This window comes from Pholcus phalangioides, unplaced genomic scaffold (genome assembly GCF_987345545.1).
Source record: "Pholcus phalangioides strain wild (caught in Gottingen) unplaced genomic scaffold, Ppha-v1.0 ptg000010l_1, whole genome shotgun sequence".
NCBI classification, from domain to species: domain Eukaryota; kingdom Metazoa; phylum Arthropoda; class Arachnida; order Araneae; family Pholcidae; genus Pholcus; species Pholcus phalangioides.
In genome coordinates, this window is record NW_028301603.1 from 35319048 (window position 1) to 35341538 (window position 22491).

Genomic DNA, 22491 nt, shown 5'->3' on the forward strand with positions numbered 1-22491 from the left:
TTTCGATGGTTCGTACTGCACCGCAGAAAACTCTTTCATGTGCTTCAGTAATTCCAAATAGTAGAATGTCTAACGTAGTTTAAGTGATTGGTAATAAGTAGGGTTCGGAATCCTATTTTCTTGCATATTTCTCGATTTTTACGTGATGGAGCTCATTTTCACAATTTTAAGGCATATTTTACATATTTCATAATTTTCGATAAAAATTAAATTTTTTCTTTGGTTTTTTTTTTTTTTTTCAACTGGATTTTTGCGGTCCCAGCCTCTGACGAGAGCTCCTAGCGCTAGGATTTGTATGCATTTTCATTTCATTCCATGCACCGCCCAGGCTCTATCGAACATTGGGGATTTGTAGGCACTAAAAATGAAACGTCGTTGCCGATTGGTAAAAAAATCCTGGTATTTCAACCATGACATTGAACTTTTGGATCATAAAAATACTAGCCCTTCAACGACGCTGGTGTGTGGCTGTAAATAGATTAATCATCTGAATCGGTGGTGTGGTAACTCGTGGGGAAAAATTGGGTAAAAATGGGAGAATTTTTTTAGCGTTTGTGGGAAATTTTGGGAGTTTTTTTTTATCAAATAAAGAGAATAATTTATTTATTTTATTTTGTGCGTTGCTTTTCTAAAGCTAAATACCGTACTTGGCTAGGTATTTTTACCTATAGGTGGCAGCACATTAATTTTGAATTTGTAGGGAAAAACTTACTAAAAAGGGAAATTTTGCCTAGTTAATAAAACGAAGAATTTCTGTTGATACAATACGTAATGGTTCAAAATAGTTTCGACTACATCAACACTTCTCATTCTCATATTATTTTGCTAAAACTAATATTATTTCAGATAGGAATGAAAACTTTCTTAGGACAATATTTTTCGTTTTATAGGGTATATTTACAGTTTTTAACAGCATGAATGCATTTTTTATAGAGCATTTTTTAGAAGATTTTATAGCATAAAACGCCTAGCCCTAGTAATAAGCAATTTTAATAAATTATTATAGTAATCATTATAATAAACTATCCATACTTAGAAGACAACTATAAATATATTTTTTTGTGGCAGTGTATGACATTTAAAATTTTTTTTTTGATTTGTCTAACCCTGTGCTAATGATAAAAACAAATTTTACTGCATATGCAAAAACGTGACTACTTATATTGAATAGTAAATGATAAATTTATGAATTCTATACATATAATGGCAGTAAATACATTATATGCGTCAAGTCGGGATTACACTATTAAAAGTTTGGTAAAAGTTCTTTTAACTAAAGTGGTGCCGATGAGCTTAATGGTTGCATTTGTCATGTTTTTGTAAAATAATTTTATAACTTTTATTAATTAATATTTTTATAGTTTAATACCGGTTTTGCACTACATTTGGATTCATTCGAGAGGATGGTATTCTGGTACATTGAAATTTTACTTCCAAAATGTATAGCAATAATGTTGCTTTTTTCAAACTGCCACAGTTTGTAAGTATATTTAAATGTATTGTATGATATTCATACATCTTCGACCCACGGCCCAAATGTGGAACTGTATCGTACGTCTACACATATTCAGATGACTTAAATGACCCTAAGCATATTTCTAAATCACTTGAGCTACCCATGACACAACTCCATTTGACTCAAGTGCCTCTCGGTACATTTTCAGATTACTTAGGTAAGCTGACAGCACATTTCTAAATCACTTGAGCTACCCATGACACAACTCCATTTGACTCAAGTGCCTCTCGGTACATTTTCAGATTACTTAGGTAAGCTGACAGCACATTTCCAGATCACTTGAGTGGCTCACATCACACTTACAGATCGCTTAAGTGGTCCCCGGCAGTTTGATGGGTCAATGTTGTGACTCTTGACGCATTTCCAGATCACTTAAGTTATCCGCGGCACATTTCCAAATTGCCAACACAACATATTCAGATGAATTAAGTGACCCCAAGTACATTTTCAAGACACGCGGCACGCCACACAGTTTATTCAAGTGGCTCGTGGTACCATTACAGATTGCTTAAGTGGATCGCAGAACACTTACAGGTCGCATTTACACATCGCATCTTGTCTCATTTACAAATCAATTGAATTCTATTCGGCACATTTCCGGACCATGTGATTGGGCCGAGGTACATTCCCATGTAGCTCAAGTAACTCGCGACAAGTTTCCAAACCAATTATGTGACCCGCACTCTCAAACAGGTTGAGCATCGTTTGGCATAACTTACGTTTGGAGCTACTCTCGTAAAAAATTGATCTTCAGCTGTTTTCAAAGTAAAGAAAAAAAAAAAAAAAAAAATTAATAATTTCATTTCAAACTACAGATCGTAAGTAATCAATAGTTAATTTCGTTTTCTGAATATCGGTCAATTAAATTTCCTATCGAGTCGAAACCGTGATATTTGCATGTAATTACGGGGTTGAACTACCACTGATACAAATAGTAATGATAGTTTGTGTTTAAACGCAATTTATGTGTTAGAAAAAGTGACTGCACATGCCTTCAAATGGCAAATTTCACAAAAAAATTTTTTAAATAATTTCATTTATTTATTTAATTTATTAATTAATTTATTTTCATCCGTCCAATACCTATAAACAAAGTTAATGTGAATCAAGTAAAACGAACTTGATTTTTATGATTTTTTTTAAATCACACACACAAATACAAAGGTATGTAGATGTATACAAACGTGCATGTGCAATACACAAACATGCATGTGCAATACACAAACATACACAGGGTGCATAGCAAACAGGGGATATAGCATTTTACTGGCGAACCCTTGAATCTAGAGCAGGCATTTTCAACCTATTGCTCGCGAGCATCATGGTGCTCCCTGAAGCACCCAGAGTTTTGGATGCTCGTGCCAGATTTGGTGCTCGCGAGCACTTGATCAATGTTCCAATTAAACACCTTGCACAAGTTGCATTCAAGGATTGAAACCAATCTGAAGTTATGCATTTGTATGTTAATCATACAGTAAGGGTGCTCTTCTTTTTTTATGATGTGATGGGTACAGGCAGTGACTAGAAAAAGGTGAAGACCTCTGTCCTAGAGGTATACTTACAATGATAAAAGGTTTTCAAAATACTTGTAGTACTCAGATATGTCATTCATGTTTCAAGGGGTTGTATAGTTAATAAAATACTTTTTTATACAGCCCCCTCCCCGTGCGCCCCAAAACCAAATTAGAAAGTTTTTGCCCTGTTTCTCTTGATGCAAACAAAAAAATCTATGTTTCTAAGGGAAATATTCACTCAGATATTCGAATTTAAAAAACGGAGGAAAGGCGGGAAAAACCACCTCTATTTTTCAAAATCCATAAAACACTCCCCGTCCATTGCGAACAGCTCTAGCTGTACGGGAAAGAAAATAACACTTTGTTGCGGAAAATTGTCTTATCCACCAGTTTGTCACACATTTGATGTCCTCGTTCATGACATTGTCTTAAACATTGCTTTAAAAGATGAACTATTGAATGTTTCAATATTTATACATAAACACATGTACACGCAAGAGCACACACATTTTTCGAAATTCGGATACATATTTTGTATGGAGGATGTTTTTAGGCCTTAGATGTTTCAGAAACTCGCGAGCATCATAATTGGAGATCTCTCTCAGTTGTTAGTGAGAGAGACATTTGTTGTTTTTCGAAGTAGTTTCGAGATTGTTCCTTGATGTTGGAATACATGGACGACACCTTCAAATCTTTGTGCACATCGGTGAGGCGGAAAAATTTTGGTGCTCCAGAGTGAAGCGCCGGAGGACGCGATTCTGGAATCGTTGTAGTTTGTACATGTTGCTCTTACATGCGGAAGCCCAAGCTGTGACACAATATCTCAACACTGGACGAATGCTTTGTTCGTACATCAAAACTTTGTTCCTCAAACTGAGTTTGGACTTTGGATAGCAGAATCACAATAGATTCTCTAAGAGTAGTAGTAATAGATTTTTTAAGCAGTAGTTTTTTTCAGACAGACACAATTTAATTTTTCTCGTCGCTCCCCAGCCCGAAGGGACTGCCCTTGCTGTCTATGAAGGGGTTATAGACAAATTTGTGCGTATTTGTGTAGATGTGAAATGCTTGTAAGTTAATAGAAAGAGAAAAAACCACAAACATCCAGTCCGATAAATGCTAGCATCAGAATACTACAGTGCAAAAAGATCAGCAATGTATACTTCATCAAAATGTTACTCTATGCAATAGAGTTGATCAGTAAAATGAGTAATAAGAAAAGAAATATTATGCGATAAATGCGAGTGAAATAATGGACACAGAAATGAAATCACTTATTTGCAATTCAATCAAAATGTTACATAATGCATTAATGAGAAAATTAAAAATTAAATAATAATCATAATATATAAATCTAACATGCAAAAGAAGTAATATAAAAACAAGTGTGTTAGCCGCTAGATTATACTAATTGGTACAATGCAAGATCAGCCATGTACATTTAACCACAATGTCACTCTATGCAATAGAGTTGATCAATAAATTCCATACCAAGATAAAAGTACAAAAATATTATGATAAATAGACAAAGCTTTCAGTAATTCAGACTCTAACGTACTGACCATGTCACGTGCAGCACGTTTTAAGGTCTGAGAAATTTTAACGACCTTTTAAACAAAACGATCCCGAAGAGCTAGGCAGTCAACTTAATTTGTTTAAATTGAAAATTGAATAGTGATTTAATAATGTAATAGTGTAAAATAGTTTGATAGTGAGTATAATAGCGTTTATTATTTTTTTCAATAATTCCACACTATATATATTTACTTATATTTACAGCATGTGAGTATATAACCAGAACAATATAGAAGTTATGCATTAAATTATTTTTATTCGAATAAATCAGAAAACATTTTGATTAAAATTTATAGATTAATGTATACTCAAGTTACGTAAACAATTTGGTTTAGAACGTAAGTAAATATCATTTTAAGCCATTCATAATTTTTTACCGTGCTTGTCGTTATAATAGAACGGTGGCATTAATGCATGGTGTATAATATACGGAGTGCTCACTGTTATACTGTGGAACTCTAATTATTTGAACTTTTACGAACTCCTCTAGAGTTTTCTGTCTAATTTAATGTTAAAATTTCTTGTTGAATTCGAATTTTTTCGAACGTCTTCGGTAACTCGAAGTTGGAGGGGGGGGGGGGAAATCATAGTTTTTGTACGAACAAATATAGCTTGGAAAAATTCCACAAGTCAGGCTTTTCTTTTTTTTTACCAATTTGTTTAACAACAAATCTTTAAAGACAAATTAAAATTTTTGAAGAAAAATTCTGTTTTTCTATTATTTGTTTGATAATTCAATTCCCATTGTAATATTGTTCAGCTGGGGATAGAGATTGTGCACCTCTTGATACTGATTATGCTGTGCAACGTATGAGTCAAGGTGTACCATTCAAAATCCGAATCATTTCATCGTCACTAAAAGTATCGGAAAGTGCTAATTGTAATGCGTTAATGAAAGCATATTTCTTTGACAGCATAAGAACGATAAGCAAAATTCGGGAAGCCCTGTCTTAACTTATTATCTCGAACTTATTCCGCAAATCAGGCTTTGAGCATGGTCGAGAAATTCAGCAATGATGCTGACTCCAGAATAGAGGCAGCTATGATCAACGATTATTATAAATTATTAAAATTTAGGAAACAGTTTCGTAACTGATGACACAGTTTTAATAATTGATAAGATAATTACAACATTATTATTACGAAAGTTGATGATTAGGCTGCAATTTACAGTCATTTTACGGATCGAGGATAACTTAGTTGGATAATTCGAACCTCATTCCAGTGAGTTAATTAAGTTCGAGTGTATTTTTTCGTGATTGAAAAAAATACCTAAACGCATATTTCTGATTTTTGTGATGAGCCATCCAAAAAAATACAAATTGGAATGTATTAAAAAATAAATTATGTTCCAAAACCAATTGAAGCAGTTTACGGAATTGAAAAAAAAAAATGTTTTTATAGGAATATACATCAGTAATTTTACATACAGCTGCTCGTATACAAATTCATTTTACGCAACATTGCATTTCACAGTTGGTAAGTGAAGTAGAAAATAACATTTATGTGAATGATATAATGTAACTTCATTGCGAGTCTTCAAGGAGAATCATCGATGTGAATAATATATTTACTTCTGTACATTTTACACAGTGTGTACTGAAGAGTTATTTTTAATTTATTTTAATTTAATTTATTTTTTTTAAATATTTCTATTATACAATATACAATTTATTCCGATGAGCTCTTCTGATGCCTTTTTTTAGCTTTATTGAGCTTGAGCACTTTGTTTCTCTCTGTGGCCAAGCGCCAGGTCCTGAACCACGTTTTCCCTCATTGGCTTGTTGGCTCGGATGAGCCCTCCGCCGTGGCCAGGCCAGGTCCTGGACCACGCGTCTTTGCTTGTTGGCTCGGGTGAGCCCTCCGCTGTCGCCAGGCCAGGTCCTGGACCACGCGTCTACCCTCGATGGCTTGTTGACTCAGGTGAGCCTCCGCCGTGGCCAGGCCAGGTCCTGGACCACGCGTCTTTCTTTGTTGGCTTGTTGGCTCGGGTGAGCCCTCCTCCGTGGCCAGGCCAGGTCCTGGACCACGCGTCTTTCCTTGTAGGCTATATTATATATTATATGTATATTACCGCATCGTGACTGCGATATGATTTGTATCTTGTGGGAATATAAAGATAACCACGCGCTAAAATAAATATAATCAATATAGTGAGAGCTGTGGCCGATACCTACGGCCGTGGCCATACGGGGGCCCGTACCCCCGTCTCGTCACGTTCGCAGTTAGTGGACGACCCTCTAAATCCCTCTGACTAGTATTAATATACCGCAATTCATAAAAAAAAGAAAAACGAACACGAAAAAATTGATATATACGATGATAAAGCGTGATAATAAGCGGGGGTACTTATAGCCCCGATATTATATATTTTGTCGGGGAGGGTATTGAGCGCCCAAAGGTTCATTCATTATGACAGAAGAAATATACAGAAATGCTGAAACATATCTACTCCCCAAATAAAATTCAGAATTATTAATGAGAGAAATAATGCCAGAATTGATGTGAAAATCTGAACTAATGAAGGAAAATATATCCCAGAATTTTAATACAAATTCAGAGGAAAAAAAAATCTCAAAATTAAAATATATTTGACATATGTATGTGTATATTTTTTTCACTTCTACAAACGTAATTGATGGGGGACCTACAAACCACGAGATCTGGTGCGACCGGACCTGCCGCACACCCCCTAAAAACAGTACTGATTGTATGCTATATAATTTAAGTTCTTTGTTTTATGCAAGTATCATGCATATGTATGCCAATATATCTTCATCTATATACTTATATATATATATATATATATTTTTTTTTTTTTTTTTCAATTTAGACTTCAGGTATCGGAGGCACCCTTGGTGGCATGGTGTGTAATCATTTTTTTCATGTATATATTTATGAATATTATCGATTTGCTATAGCAATTTCAGAAAGTAACTATCTGCAATAGATATGGTTAGCGTTTGAAGATAGTTTTTGCGATATGTTCTGCTGTGAATATCTCATTCCCTACGAACATGTGAGGTAGAATTAACGTCTATACGTAGGTCATCTGCTCCGTATAGGCCATACATACTCAACCAATAGTCCGTGTACATAATGTGACCCTCGAGAATTCTGATGTGGCCTGTGACAAATAGCCAAACCACTCTAGTGGGCCCACGAAAAAAAAAAATCAAATCAGTCAGAGGCTCGCGACACATTTCCATATCGATTAAGATGCCAAAATCACATATCCAGATCACTTGGTTGACCTGCGGCACACCTAAAGGTCACTTGAGTGGCTCGCAGAACACCTACAGATCATTTAATCTGCCCGCAGCATTTTTATAGATCACTTAATTGGCTCTTGACACATTTCCAGATCATTTTAGTGATTTGAAGTGCGTTTCTACGCCACTTTAATTGCCCATGGCAAATTTTCAGATCACTCAAGTGGTCTGCGGCACACTTTTAGTTTACCCCAATTATTCTAGATAACTCAAGTGTCTGCGGCAAGTTTCGAAGCCAATAAAGTGGCCCGTATTCTTCAAAAGGATGAGCGTCCTTGATGTAAGCTATCAACAACCTTCTTAGAGGGTCACGCTGCAATGTTACAGCCAGAAATGGTCACTAAAAAATCATTTCACTTCGTCAAAGCCATGGATTGATGCTTGCACTTATTCTTTTGATCTTCGCAAAACTGTGCTCTTAAAATCCCGTTTGAATTTCTTGTCTAACATGTACAAGTCTTGCATCTTGTAGAAAAAAGAATAATAGAAAAGAAGAAAATAGCTTAATTTTGAAGAATAATGTTCTGTTACGACGCCATAGGTGTGTGTCGCATTAAACCTACCCAGTAAAGTCGTCGAATAAATTCACAAACTCATGAATAAAACACATAATCCAATAACTCGTGTTCGCTCATCGTCATTTATTGGCATCCATCCGCTTGACATTAAGTAATTGCATACGTCGTGTTACATTTACGTTTCGAGCGTGTGAAGATGGTGAGTGAGGAAGGAGGGAGAGGGGGGGAGAAAGCAACTTACGGCAGGTAGGTCTTTCTTCAAGAATCCCTAGAATCAGAATTTTAAGGTGATGCCTGGCCAACTAACACGGGCCATAAGTCACCATACAGGCTGAGGCCCCTTGGGGACCCCCGGTGAAGGGAAAGACACGAGAGTAATGCATGTGTAATAGTGAATGTGTGTATGGAGTTGAGGAAAGGGACAAACTCGGGAATATTTAAAGTTCAAATTGTATCTGGATTTACATTTAAATTTAGTTTTACGACTCGTAAAATGCCGCCACTGCCTCACGTTATTATTATTGAAGAAAGCCTTGTCGCGGGCAACGTCTTGATCTTGTTCCTGCATGTCTCGTATTGGCTGAGACGTGGTTCCCTATGAATGGGACGTGGTTCCGTGGTTCCTATTTGCCGTGGTTCCGTTGTTGTTGCCGGCTTCAACGAGAAATTTGTTGATTACGGCTCGCTTCTCTTTTCTTGTGTTCATTGTCATAATGTTCTCGAAGCATGTTTTCGCGATTTCAAACATCTCATATGTTAAGTTTATGCTAGCGTTAGTCAGCTGGCGGTCTGACCGATGATCCGTCCTCGGTGGCTGCGGATGCTGCCGGAGTTGTTTTGGCATTTGCTGTGGTCGCTTTGTCGGCGAGCGGACTGCTAGCTGCGAGTGGCTTCGACTAGAACCAGACTTGAGATTTTCGGACTGTTGTGGTCGCCGATTTTTCAGTTTTTTCGCAACTCGGTAGATTGGTCGCTTGATCGGAAGTCCGTAGACTTTGGCTCTGATGTCCCATTGCTCTTTTTGTTGCCGTTTGATTTGCCATTTCTTTTCGGTGTTTCGATGCGAATTTTCTGGTACTTGAGAAAATGTTCACGTACTCTTCTTGGAATGAAGGTCTCATCGATATTGGTATTTTTCGATTTTTCGAGTGAAATTGAATCCGGTGGTTGCTGGCGTCTTGAGTGCACCGTTGTGGGATTTTCGGCATTGAGCTTTTTGAGTTCGGTTACGGAAGCACTACATGTTTTGAATGACGCCGGATGGGATAAATTTCAGTTCATGCACTCTGGGGTGTCCATGCCTTCCAACATCAAGGCGCGAATGCGAGCCGATCTCCCCGTCTCGCATAAGAGTGAAAAAAGTCTCGCCACAGAGAGCAACAGGCCTACAACGTAACAAATATTCAATCATTACACTTCACTCACAATTTGAAGTATAGATGGCAGCACTGAAATATCAACCACAACACTAGCTGCATACTCAGACTGTTAGGTGCGCTCACTTTGTTCCAGACTCTGCCACAAAGCTGGGCTGGAAGAGATCTCGGCAATGGGATAAGTCCGGTGGCAGAGCCCCTGGTGTTCATTCATGGGGGATCCATGCCACGTACTTTGGGGCACCTTTGTCCTGGGTGGGAAGCCGTGCATTTGATGCACCTGCCCGGAAAATTGCACTCTGCTGTCTTGTGGGACCATCGTTGGCACCTCGTGCACCTAGATGGCGTTACTTGATTTGTTCGTCTACGAAAGAATTCGACGGCGATATCAACATGGCGAAGTGAGCGATGATCCAGAATTCTGCGGGAAATGTCGTTCTAAAGTCTTTCTTGTTGGTTGCCTTACTTCACAGTTCACACTGACGTTCTCCTGCTGAGAACCGGTTGCTGTACCCAGCATGTCACCAAGTACTTCTGTTTCTCGTCAACAGTATTCTGTAACACGCTGAGACTTGCGGTTCTGGCTCGAATGTCTGCGTGAATATCGAGTCCACATATTATCGCATCAGTTTCTCTAAAGTGCTCTTGCTCGTTCTACAACTTTCAGACATTTTCGGGCCAGGAGTATGCATAATCACTTAGGTAGAAGATGCAATGCACCCCAGGAAAAACAATAAAATTTAATTGAATGCGTGTGAAAATGAATTATTGGACAGTGGATTGCTCAACTGCAGTGTGTCAATCGGCCCTCACATACGTTTCCCGACGATCGAGGGCTATTGACGTCTTGCTATCTTCACTTTTTAGTTAGTCGACGTTATTGATTATTCCGTGATATGAATAAAACGTGCAAGTTAAAAATAATTGACTTTTTATTAAATTAACTTAAGAGTTAAATGTTACGTGCCTGATGATTACAACAACAAACATGCTCTGGAATATTATACAGGTACATAAGAATCTCGGACAGAAACGAGAGCGCGCGAGAAAACTTGACAAACAGAGAGGGCGCTTGCGTCAAAACAGCAATCTCGAGGAGTATTGCGTCCCCAAAACTTCGTAGTAGTGCAGTTGTCTAGTTTTGGTACACTCGAACGACATCAGCAGATTATTTCACAGATCGCTTAAGCCGGGGCCCACACTCGTGTTCAACCCGGCCGAATCCATCCCAAGTTTGGTCATTGGCGAATGGTTACTCGATTTATCATAGTGTGGTTACTCCATTATTGGCAATGACCCTCAAATGTTGGAAGCTGGAAGGTATTGAAAGGATGCTTGAAGAGAAAGGCCAGGAGCTTCGAGCCAAGTCACAGGAGTCTCTTTCCTTCCCGATCTTCTAATTAGCATGGCCACATAGAGGTCGAAAAACTCCTACACTTATAGCATGGAGAGTTCTGTGGAAGCAAATAGTCGTCAAGAAACATTGGACCAGGCTTGGCCAGTGTGTTGCCAGGGGTCTGAGGATGTAAACATTGGAAGCAAATAGTTTCGAATGAATTTTGGGTAGGGCTGAACACGAGTGGGGCCCTTCTTTGGTTTCAGATATACACACTGTGATGCTTAGTAGTGATGCTGTGATGCTGTAGCTGACAATGATTAGCTCTTCAAGTGTGATAAATAATGTTTTCAACCGCACTAAGCCAGCTCGTTTCTTATTTTATTAGCTACACAACTTCGTGAAAAATAGGAGTTGGTTACAAGAGTGGGACTCAAATACTTATTTTCTGATACGATGAAAGCAGCTTATGTGGGAGAATATTTTTAAGAATTGAATGGAATCGTAATGAACGAAATAAGAACTTACAAGTAACGAAGGATTTAATAAACAACTGTTAAGTTTAAAACTACATAGTATAGGCTGATCGGCCCAGCCGATGGAATGTGTCGACACAACAATAGCTTCTCGTATTTATACAAGACTAGCTGATACCCGTCGACGTTGCCCGCCCCGTAAAAAATTAATATATGTATAGCTTATTAATTATTTCTTAATCAAAAAAATTTCTGCATCAAGTAAGAAAAAATTACTTTAATTACTTTAATTAATTTTTAAATATTATAATTAAAAACTTCAGGCAATCGCTTGTGGATAATACACGATATGTTTTGTTTTTCCATCTGGTGTGTAGATACACAAATTTTTGGGATTTCCAACACGCGACGAAAAGCTGTCCGTGAAAAATTCAGGGCTCAAGTAGGTTGATACCTGCCACTGCTAACGACTGGCCTCGCGCTTTGTTGATTGTCATGGCAAAAGCTAAACGAATCGGGAACTGTAATCGCTTGAAAGTGAATGGCATTTCTTCAGTGATAATTGGGATACGTTGGATGAAGACGTCTTTTCCTTTGGCACATCCAGTTCGAATCGTTGCTTCGATGATGTAATTGTGCAATTTCTTCACGCAGTGTCTGGTGCCATTGCAGAGTATCGGTATCTCCAAATTTCTTAAAAGCATTATAGGTGCTCCGACTTTGAGGGTCAAATTGTGTGGTTGCACACCCGGAATATCCAAAGAGTTCAGAAATTCTGCAGGATATACAGAACTGTCTGCGCTGTGTCTGTGACAGTGTCAACCGATTTGTAAGATGTGGAGTCCCGGAATAATTTTTAGGATTTTTTCGATGATCTTGTTCACACTATCATTTTTCGATGCCGGAACGCCACTCACAAAGCCAGTCATGGTTTCGGTGATTTTGTTGAATGTTTGGAAAAACTTTGTCTGCAAGTTCTTGAACTGAATTTAACAACTGGCAAAATCAATTTGGGAAAGTAATCAGTCAAGTGCTTGGGTCTACGGGAATTCTTCCATTGCCAAGTTTGATCAACTGACGTAAAAATGATAGCAGTGCTGAGTCATTTTGCAGTTGAACTCGCATATTTTTGGGTGATAATAATTTTTTAACTTCGTGCCAGAGTGTTGATGATTTGAGGCAAGCATTGAGTTGATCAGCTGGTGTTGAACATTTTTATTCCCAGTTTTGTCGTCGTAGTTGTTGTTCTCTGTTGTTAGCAACGTCATACGTCCAGCTTGTGCAGCGAATATTATTCAAACGTCTTTAAAGCATTTTTTAAATTGAAACTATAACTTTACGATGGGCGGTTGATGAGATAAAGGCCGCATTAGCTTTTACAGGACACCCTGTATATAAGCTAGCAGAAATACTCGGCGCTTCCCGGGTTTTCTTCAATTACTGGGAGGATTGGAAAAGTGACAAACCATTATAAAGGAATAAACTGTTGTAATAACAGAATTAAAGGTGTGACAAACCATTGTAAAAGCATATATACACGTCTGAAACGCATTGTTTGAAACCACGGTAACCAAAGTAAACGTTCCGAAAGTAATTGTTGAGGCCCCAAAACCATTGTTGCCCGACAGTTTTTCACCCATTTCGGGCATTTGCCCAGCTCTGACGAACTTTTAAAGTAGCCTACGATTCAATCCCGGACCTGTTTTGTATATGTGCAAAATCTGGCGATGATCGGTCTAAAACTGTAGATTTGTATAAAGAACATACATACATACATACTTTCACATTTATATATAAGACTAGCTGATACCCGGCGACGTTGCCCGCCCCGTAAAAAATTAATATATGTATAGCTTATTAATTATTTCTTAATCAAAAAAATTTCTGCATCAAGTAAGAAAAAATTACTTTTATTTTTAAATATTGTAATTAAAAACTTCAGGCAATCGCTTGTGGATAATACACGATATGTTTTGTTTTTCCATCTGGTGTGTAGATGTACAAATTTTTTGGATTACCAACACGCGACGAAAAGCTATCCGTGAGAAATTCAGGGCTCAAGTAGGTTGATACCTGCCACTGCTAACGACTGGCCTCGCGCTTTGTTGATTGTCATGGCAAAAACTAAACGAATCGGGAACTGTAATCGCTTGAAAGTGAATGGCATTTCTTCAGTGATAATTGGGATACGTTGGATGAAGACGTCTTCTCCTTTGGCACATCCAGTTCGAATCGTTGCTTCGATGATGTAATTGTGCAATTTCTTCACGCAGTGTCTGGTGCCATTGCAGAGTCTCGGTGCCTCCAAATTTCTTAAAAGCATTATAGGTACTCCGACTTTGAGGGTCAAATTGTGTGGTGGCACACCGGGAATATCCAAAGAGTTCAGAAATTCGGCAGGATACAGAACTGTCTGCGCTGAGTCTGTGTCAACCGATTTGTAGGATGTGGAGTCCCGGAATAATTTTTAGGATTTTTTTCGATGATCTTGTTCACACTGTCATTTTTCGATGCCGGAACGCCACTCACAAAGCCAGTCATGGTTTCGGTGATTTTGTTGAATGTTTGGGAAGACTTTGTCTGCAAGTTCTTGAACTGAATTTAACAACTGGCAAAATCCATTTGGGAAAGTAATCAGTCTCTGTTGTTAGCGACGTCATACGTCCAACTTGTGCAGCGAATATTACAAACGCCTTTTAAGCATTTTTTAAATTCAAACTATATCTCTACGATGGGCGGTTGATGATATAAACGCCGCATTATCACTTACAGGACACCCTGTATACAGGCAAGCAAAAATACCCGGCGCTCTTCCCGGGTTTTCTTCAATTACTGGGAGGATTGGAAAAGTGGCAAACCGTTATAAAGGAATAAACTGTTACAATAACAGAATTAAAGGTGTGACAAACCATTGTAAAGGCATATATATACACGTCTGAAACGCATTGTTGGAAACCACGGTAACCAAAGTAAACGTTCCGAAAGTGATTGTTGAGGTCCCAAAACCATTGTTGCCACACAGTTTTTCGCCCATTTCGGGCATTTTCCCGGCTCTGACGAACTTTTAAAGTAGCCTACGGTTCAATCCCGATCCTGTTTGGTATATATACAAAATCTGGTGACGATCGGCCTAAAACTGTAGATTTGTATAAAGAGCATACATACATACATACTTTCACATTTATATATAAGATGATAGACATGCGCAATAACATATATAATTTACATACAGAATATAGTCCTGACGTCACGGATCATAACACTCCTTCCTCCTTTATCACACTATATCATCGATACCTAGGCGTCTTGGCTTGATTATTTTCACACTTGGCCTAGACGAAGCAATCGACGTTTCTACCGGAAGGTCTGGAACTCTATGTTTTGTAGGAGAAACCGGAACTGACGCCTTCTGTTGAACTGACACAGACTTGTCCAATGGTTTTAGAAGAGAGCTTTCGACAACTGGAACATTTTCGTCCTCGGTGATGAGGCTAGAGGGTTGAAGCGATACTGCTTCAGGAACTCGTTTCCTCATCTGGTCTATGTGGCATCTTCTCACATTACCAGACTCAGTTGTCACTTGATACGAGACAGGGCCCGATGGTTTCAAGACCATTGCGGGAACCCAGCTCGGACCTTGAGAATAATTCTTGACATAGAATGGTCATCAGTAGAGAATCGACGAAGTGTGCAATTATCCTTCTGGAAGGTCAGTTCCTGCTTTTCCCGTTGATCCTTCACGAAGTCTGGATGGAGTCTGTCCAGACACGTACGGAGCTTCCGACCCATTAGTAGCTCAGTTGGACTCAACCCCGTAGTTGTAGATGGCGTGATGTGCTGGTGTAGAAGATATTGAGCCATTCTCTTCTGCCATGGTCCATGCACAATTCTTTTCAGAGCATCTTTGACTGACTGGACAACACGTTCAGCCTGACCATTTCCTGCTGCTCTACGAGGAGAAACTAAAACGATACGAATAGCATTAGTGTCAAGAAATGTTTCATGCTCTGTTGAATTGAAAGGTGGACCATTATCTGATACCACACTGTCAGGAATGCCGTGTGTCGCGAAGACTTCTCGTAAAACATCTATCGTAGAGGAAGCATTCGTTGATGTCATCAACTTCACCTCGACCCATTTGGAGAAGGAATCGACCAATACGAGGAATTTACGTCCTTGGAAAGGTCCTGCGAAATCAATATGCAGTCTTGACCAGGGAACGGTCGTTACCTCCCACGGATGTACTGGTGCACGCGGAGGATCATGTCTACTTTCTTGACACTTCGAACAGGTGGACACAAATTTGTAAATGTCCGAATCCAATCCTGGCCACCACACATAAGAGCGAGCTAATGCTTTCATTCGCTCGATTCCTGGATGAGCAATATGCAGTTCTCGCAAAACGAGTGAACGGCCCGGCTCAGGTATTATTACTCTGCGTGGTTTTATAATCACCACAAAGCCTCACCTTACCAGATGGCTTCAATACGGGTACCACCGGGGTTGCCCACCTGGGATTTTTGATAGGCTCTATTACACCCTTTTCAAGAAGTTCCTTCAATTCCAGCTCAATTTTCGACCTCATAGCAAGTGGCACATTCCTAGCTTTACAACGGATAGGAAGAAACTTACGATCTATAGGCAATTTTAGCTCGGGACCAGCGTAGGCACCCAGGCCCTCTCTAAACACTTCCGAAAATTCTTCAAGAACATATTGGATTGGATCAGAAATCGAATTCACACCACTTAACGAAATTCACAACGGCTCGAACCATGAAAAACCGAGGATGTTGGTGCACTTAGATTTTGCAACCAAGAGTTCCGATTTCGGAGAAAAATCTTTGAATTCAACCTGGACCAAACACCTTCCTACAAGACCGACCTTGTTGTTTTGAAAATCAGAGAGTTCGAGAGTAGTAGGCAGTATTTTTAACTACATTGGATTTAGTAATTTTCTTAAGGTACCTAATGAAATAATAGAATAAAATGACCCCGAATCAACTTCCGTTTCAATATCACTTCCTTCAATTTTGACCGTTACCTGCTGTTTAAGAGAATTGCATTCTAAGGAATTCAAACAATAATCAGAATCAAAGAATTCACAAAGCCCAAATCACGCGAGGGGTACGAGGACTTTTTCTGATCACCTCGTTTTGAGCGACAAACCCTTTGAATGTGTCCTTTTTTCCCGCATAATCTACAAATAGCATTTTTGAATCTACAAGAGGACCGATCATGTTTTCCCCACACCCAAAGCATGAATTGAATCCAGTGAGCCCAATTTTCTCTTTAATTCAGGTTTTTGCTGCACAGTGGAATGAAATTTCTTATTTTTAATTTGATCAACTGCATCAGCACACGAGTTCTTATTTGGACACTGTGAATGCATTTCTTTACCTGAGAAACTGCGGATTCATTAGAAAGAGCCCTGGCTACGGCATCAACAAAAGTCAGATTTGCTTCTGCTAGCAATCGCCGTTGCACACTCTTGTCTCTCATCCCGCATACGAGCTGATCTCGCAGCCTCTATGACAAAGTTTCTCCGAATTCGCATGCCTCTGCTAGTCGTCTCAAATCAGTCACATACGCATTTATTCCCTCACTAGAATTGAGTCTGTGAAATTGAAAACGGGAATAAATCACAGACGATCGGGGATTGAAATGATTCCGGATCCGACATTCAATTACAAAAAATTAAAATTTTCACCTAAAACTTTTTTTTTTTTTTTAAAGACTAACTTAAACGAACATACCCGAGCTTCGGGAACGCCCCTCGCCAGCGAAAAAGGCTTCCCACGCAGTTCGAGAACTCGTCGCCAGTTTTAAGAATTGAATGGAATCGCAATGAACGAAATAAGAACTTACAAGTAACGAAGGATTTAATAAACAATTGTTAAGTTTAAAACTACATAGTATAGGCTGATCGGTCCAGCCGATGGAATGTGTCGACACAACAATAGCTTCTCGTATTTATACAAGATGATAGACATGCGCAATAACATATATAATTTACATACAGAATATAGTCCTGACGTCACGGATAATAACAAATACCGTCATTTTTTTCCTGTCAATTATAATTCCTCAAAATAATTTTGAAAAAAAAACCAAAACATGTGGCATGACATTAGTTTTCATTTTTTACATTTTGTTTCAGGCAGGAAATGTAGCTGACGGATTAAAGAATCTTGTAAGTATAATATTTCAGCACTCACTGATTTTTACCTCAAAATGTCACCGTAATAATTTCGGAATCCGTCAGTTTTTTTAAAGGGTATACAGTACTTCGAAGGTAAAAGCCAGACTTGTTACGTTGAGCTGATATCATTACATGCCTATGTCGTACACTTTTTTTGATGGAAATATATCTTCGACGGAATCAAAAAATAGTCCCTTCATTGATTAATGGCTTTATGTGTGTGCATGTGCAGCATTATGAAATGGAAGCCTGTGTCTAAAATGAAATAATATTTCAGTCTCGACATTCCGTTTGGTATAGGTTTCATGAACACAGGATTTGTGTTCGAACCCACAATCACCAACAAAAGAGAGAGCGGCAGGCAGAAACTCTATCACCACTCAACAATGACCATATTGACCATATAGTACAATCAAACCTGTTATAAAATATAGAAATAATAATAATATATGCATATGCCATCTATACGTAATTTTAAGAACTTCATGGCTAAAATTTTTTTTTGGCCAAAAATAAATCCAGATCATCCTGAGATGATGGTGCACGCTGTAGGTTAAACAGGTGTGCGTTATTTTTCATTGTATATGATTTATAATGCGATTATTAAACAAATGCAGGGCGTAAGTACGATGTTTTATCACATAAATAAAATTACTTGATTGTGATCATAACACCACTTGTCTACGCACGATTTCTTTTTGTCCCACCTTTGGCCGCAAAATTAGGGTTTTACTGCATCTAAATAAACGGTAGTACGGACACCCAATAAAGGTATAATTGACGACCAAGAAGACAAGCGTCAGCTGTTTTTATCGATTACAGGCGGGTGTGAATAAACTGTAGGTGGTGGCCATATGGACGACAAATGATATTTTATTCCGGCGTGATTACTGGAAATCAATGAGATTGATATAGTCTATATAGAGATTGGGCAAATTCAATTCCAGATTCTATCATATGCAAGATAAAGATTAATGCGTGATTATCAACACAAGGGCAATGGTACAATTACGGAGTGATTAACTGCGGACGACATATGATTACGATTTTAATTCCATATTTCTTACTATTTAAATGTTGGTATGAAGAAAACCGTTGTTATTTTCACATAAATGAATAAATTTCCGGATGCACCCATGCTTCTGGGGCGCTTCGATATTTCTCTGAGAAGGGAAGCGAAAGTATGTCAGGTTCTTCAATGTATCTATCAATAATATATTATATTGGTATTCAACAACTATTTTCACACTTATCGGTGACGTTCAGCTCATGCATAATTTATGTTTTAATTTGCAGGAAGGTAATCTGAAAGGCGTTTGGAATAACGCGGTGAGTTTAATTTTCTGCTCATTTAAAATTTCATGTTTGTATTATAGCGTATAGATATCATTAGAAAAAGATTGAAATTTATTATTAAAAATTTTTTAAAAAAATTACTCGTACAAAATAACCAATTAAAATATTACATTTCCACCATTTCATACAGAGTATTATGCTTTTGATAGAATCCATATTTTTCGGACTGTTATGCCGTTATCAAAGCTTTTTTACATACATAAGCTTCGTCCACTACTCGGTGGATATATAATCTTTTTTCACTACTATACAAATGCTACGGTGGCGCAGGCAGGGAGACGAAACGATCTCCTTGGAAGACTGTTGTTAACTACCGACGCTTTGACTGAAGGCGTGGAAGAGTCTATCTCGCCGTTGTAACGGACAGCAAGTGACGAGTCGATGTTGGTGCTTCTGAATGCGGGAGTGGGAATTGGATTCTTCAAATTTGAATGCTGGGATTGGAATTCGTAAGCGTTGGTTTCAGAAACCAACTCTTACGAATTACGATCCCTCATTCAAATTTCTCAAACAAACAAAGAAGAGGCACCACCTCTCGTAGGGGACGGACGCATAATTTTTTGCTCCCAAATGCTAGTTTAACATAGCTTCTACGGCCCGTACTCAGTCGGAGCCCTAACTCTTTCCCAAATATAAATTAAACTTAACTGTCCTTAAACTATAATTGCCTAGTAAGAATGTCTAATAGCAAATTAATTTTCCGATGCTTCCTCCACGATGTACTGATGGATCCAGGAAACTGGAGATGGTGCGAAATCGTCCAGCTGACCCGGGACGACAAGGCTGATGTCTCCACGCTAGCTGAAGCCGCAAGGAAACTGCTAAAGTTTTCCAAGCAGGAATTCGCCTCCTTTCAGAGGATGAAAAAAAGCTCAAACCTCCATAGATCGTGTCGTGGTGACGCGTTATTACGTGACATTTTCGCATACGACAAGAGAAAACTAATTGCTTCAAATCAAATCATCGTTGACGAGGTTCACTGAGAAATATTTGCGGAACTTCTGGACGTCAAAAAATGCGGGCTTGAAAATGTGAAATCTCAAATGAGCCCCGCTGATTCTAGACATATCCAAAATTTCGTTCAAGCACTTGCAAAAACGAAAAAAGTCGCAAGAAAAAAAGGAAAGTCCGGAAAACACAAGAGAAGAGCTTCAGACTTCTCACCAAAGCGTTGCACCTCAAAAGCAACCTGAAGCAGCGACCAATCACAAGCCGTGCGCGTAAGAGAAGCCCCGCCTACTTCTGAACCGAGACAGCCCCAACCATGTGGCCATGGGACGTGCAGGCCGGAGACCGCGGAACGAATACGGGGAAACCCAGGAAAGCCCCGCCCAGCCTCCTTCGAAAATTCAAACCGGCGAATCGCATCTCGACTGCCCTGACGAGGCCACTCCCGCCCAGGAGACGGATGGCAAAAATCCGGATCGACTTTCCATGGAAATCCGGAATGATGGCGGCTGGTTTCGGCTGGCCACCTCACTTGAATATGTATGCGAAAATGATTTTTCGGTGAAACATCATAAAGACAGCTCCAAAATTTTGCTGGAAACACTCACCGACCATCAGTCAACTATGTACTAAGAGGTCTCGAAGTGGACACCAAAACGCAGGACATATGGGATGAACTGTTAAAAGTGGGTTTTAACATTGTCAACATTTTCCAGCTAACATCCAAACGCCGTAAAGTGGCAAAACGACTCGCGATGTGAAAGATAACAGTACCGAACGGTGACAAAAACAAGAAACTTGCTTCTCTCCGTCGTCTTAGACACGTCATTATCGACATCGTGCCATTTAGAAAAAGGCCAAACAACATCGAACCAAAAGGGAAAATTCACCCGGCCTCGTACAGGAAATGTGTTGCCTTCAAAGATGCCGTCAAAAATCTACAAGCTGGAAATAAACGCCCGGCACCAAAGCGCAGTACACAAGTACAAAATGTTACTATCCTCTCCTTAACCGTGTCTAAATCGACAAAAAATTACGGCGACACATCTTTCCTCCCACGTGCAGTATGGGAAAAATTCTACGAGACGAGACGTCTACCATGCATCAGTGACAAGTCCGACAGCTCAGGTCCGCCGGAAAAGACTGCAAACTGCATTAAAACCACGAAAAACTTTGGTGAAATTCGTCCAAAAAAAGTCCAGCCCTACGGACTTCAGCGTACAGTCTACCGAGTTGCGCAAAAACTTCAGGAACAGCCGCCTCGAGTCCAACTCTACTGACTTCCGACCATCTACGGACTTGGGAGAAAACAATTTCTTCGAAGCAGACAACCACGAGCAGCCCGTTGACCGGAAAGGTTGCAGTACCAGAAGCCGAGCCACCCACGGCGTCATCCGCGGACAACACGGCGGAATCATCGGACGCTGATTCAGTGGCGAGCCATAATTCGACATACGAAATGTATGAATTTGCCAAGTCTTGCTTTGAGGACATTATGAAGCAAAGCTCCGGAAAAGATATCATCAACAGATTTCTCGACGAAGCGGGAAACATCTTGGTGAAGGACTGATGATAGCGAGCTCTCGCAAATTATTTTATTTCAGGATTTTTATTTTATTCGGATTTTCTAAACTTTTCTTCATTTCCTTTCACCCAACTTTTTCTATATAAAATTAAAAAAAAACCTTCTCCAAAAAAAAAAAAACATTTCTTAAAATATTCTTAAAAAAAAAACCAACTTTTTTTTGTTTTATTTTGACTTCTACTAATTTCTGAACTTTGAAAAATAACACCATAATTCTATCTCTTTTTTTCCCTTCTTGTTAACTAACTATATCGATTACAGGTCCAGCCAATCATGGAGCAGAACCGCACCGACCAATCCCGTGCGAGCAGCGGCGAAGCCAAAACCTTGTCGCATCCGAGCTTTCTTCACAGCGAAGCGTAATCGTAATAGTACTAACACAAGAAGGTTGCTGCCGGCATTTTGCCTGCAAAATTTAAATTTAAATTTAACTTCTAAATTTAAATGAGACTAAGAGACCATTTACCGATTTAGTTAAAAAAAAAACCTTTCCTTCCACATACACGCACTCTCATTCTTACCCATACATATACGATCTCGTCTTTCCCTTCATACGTAGCCCCCAAGGCTACAATTTGTAAGCTCGCAGATGGCCCTAATGAACCAGGCCCTGGAAGATAACTTTTATTCTGGTCTGGTCTGGTCATTCAAATTTCTTAGACTTCAATCCCACCCACCCAATCAGAAGCAGCCCAACGGCGAGGCCGACTGTTCCGCTTCTTCAACTAAAGCGTTTGTCATTGGACGGTCTTCCAATGAGATCGTTTCGTCTCCTTGCTTGCCACCACCTGCACTGATTATGTCCACTGCATTAATGACC

At 39.1% G+C, this 22491-nt stretch overlaps 2 long non-coding RNA genes across 11 annotated transcripts in view; both read right to left on the minus strand.

The window, feature by feature from the left end:
* LOC149081348 (uncharacterized) overlaps positions 1 to 22491 on the minus strand; it is a 151113-nt gene that overhangs the window by 90341 nt on the left and 38281 nt on the right. The window lies entirely within an intron of this gene.
* Positions 1 to 22491, minus strand: part of LOC149081349 (uncharacterized) — a 61811-nt gene that overhangs the window by 17121 nt on the left and 22199 nt on the right. For 2 of the 10 annotated variants that reach the window (XR_016193440.1, XR_016193442.1), the window contains one exon: positions 17457 to 18200. The exons of 7 other annotated variants lie outside the window; for them this stretch is intronic. This is a non-coding gene — a long non-coding RNA (uncharacterized LOC149081349). Of the gene's footprint in view, positions 1 to 6007; positions 6653 to 17456; positions 18201 to 22491 lie in introns of those variants that run through there. One more of the 10 variants, XR_016193433.1, reaches the window with a different exon arrangement.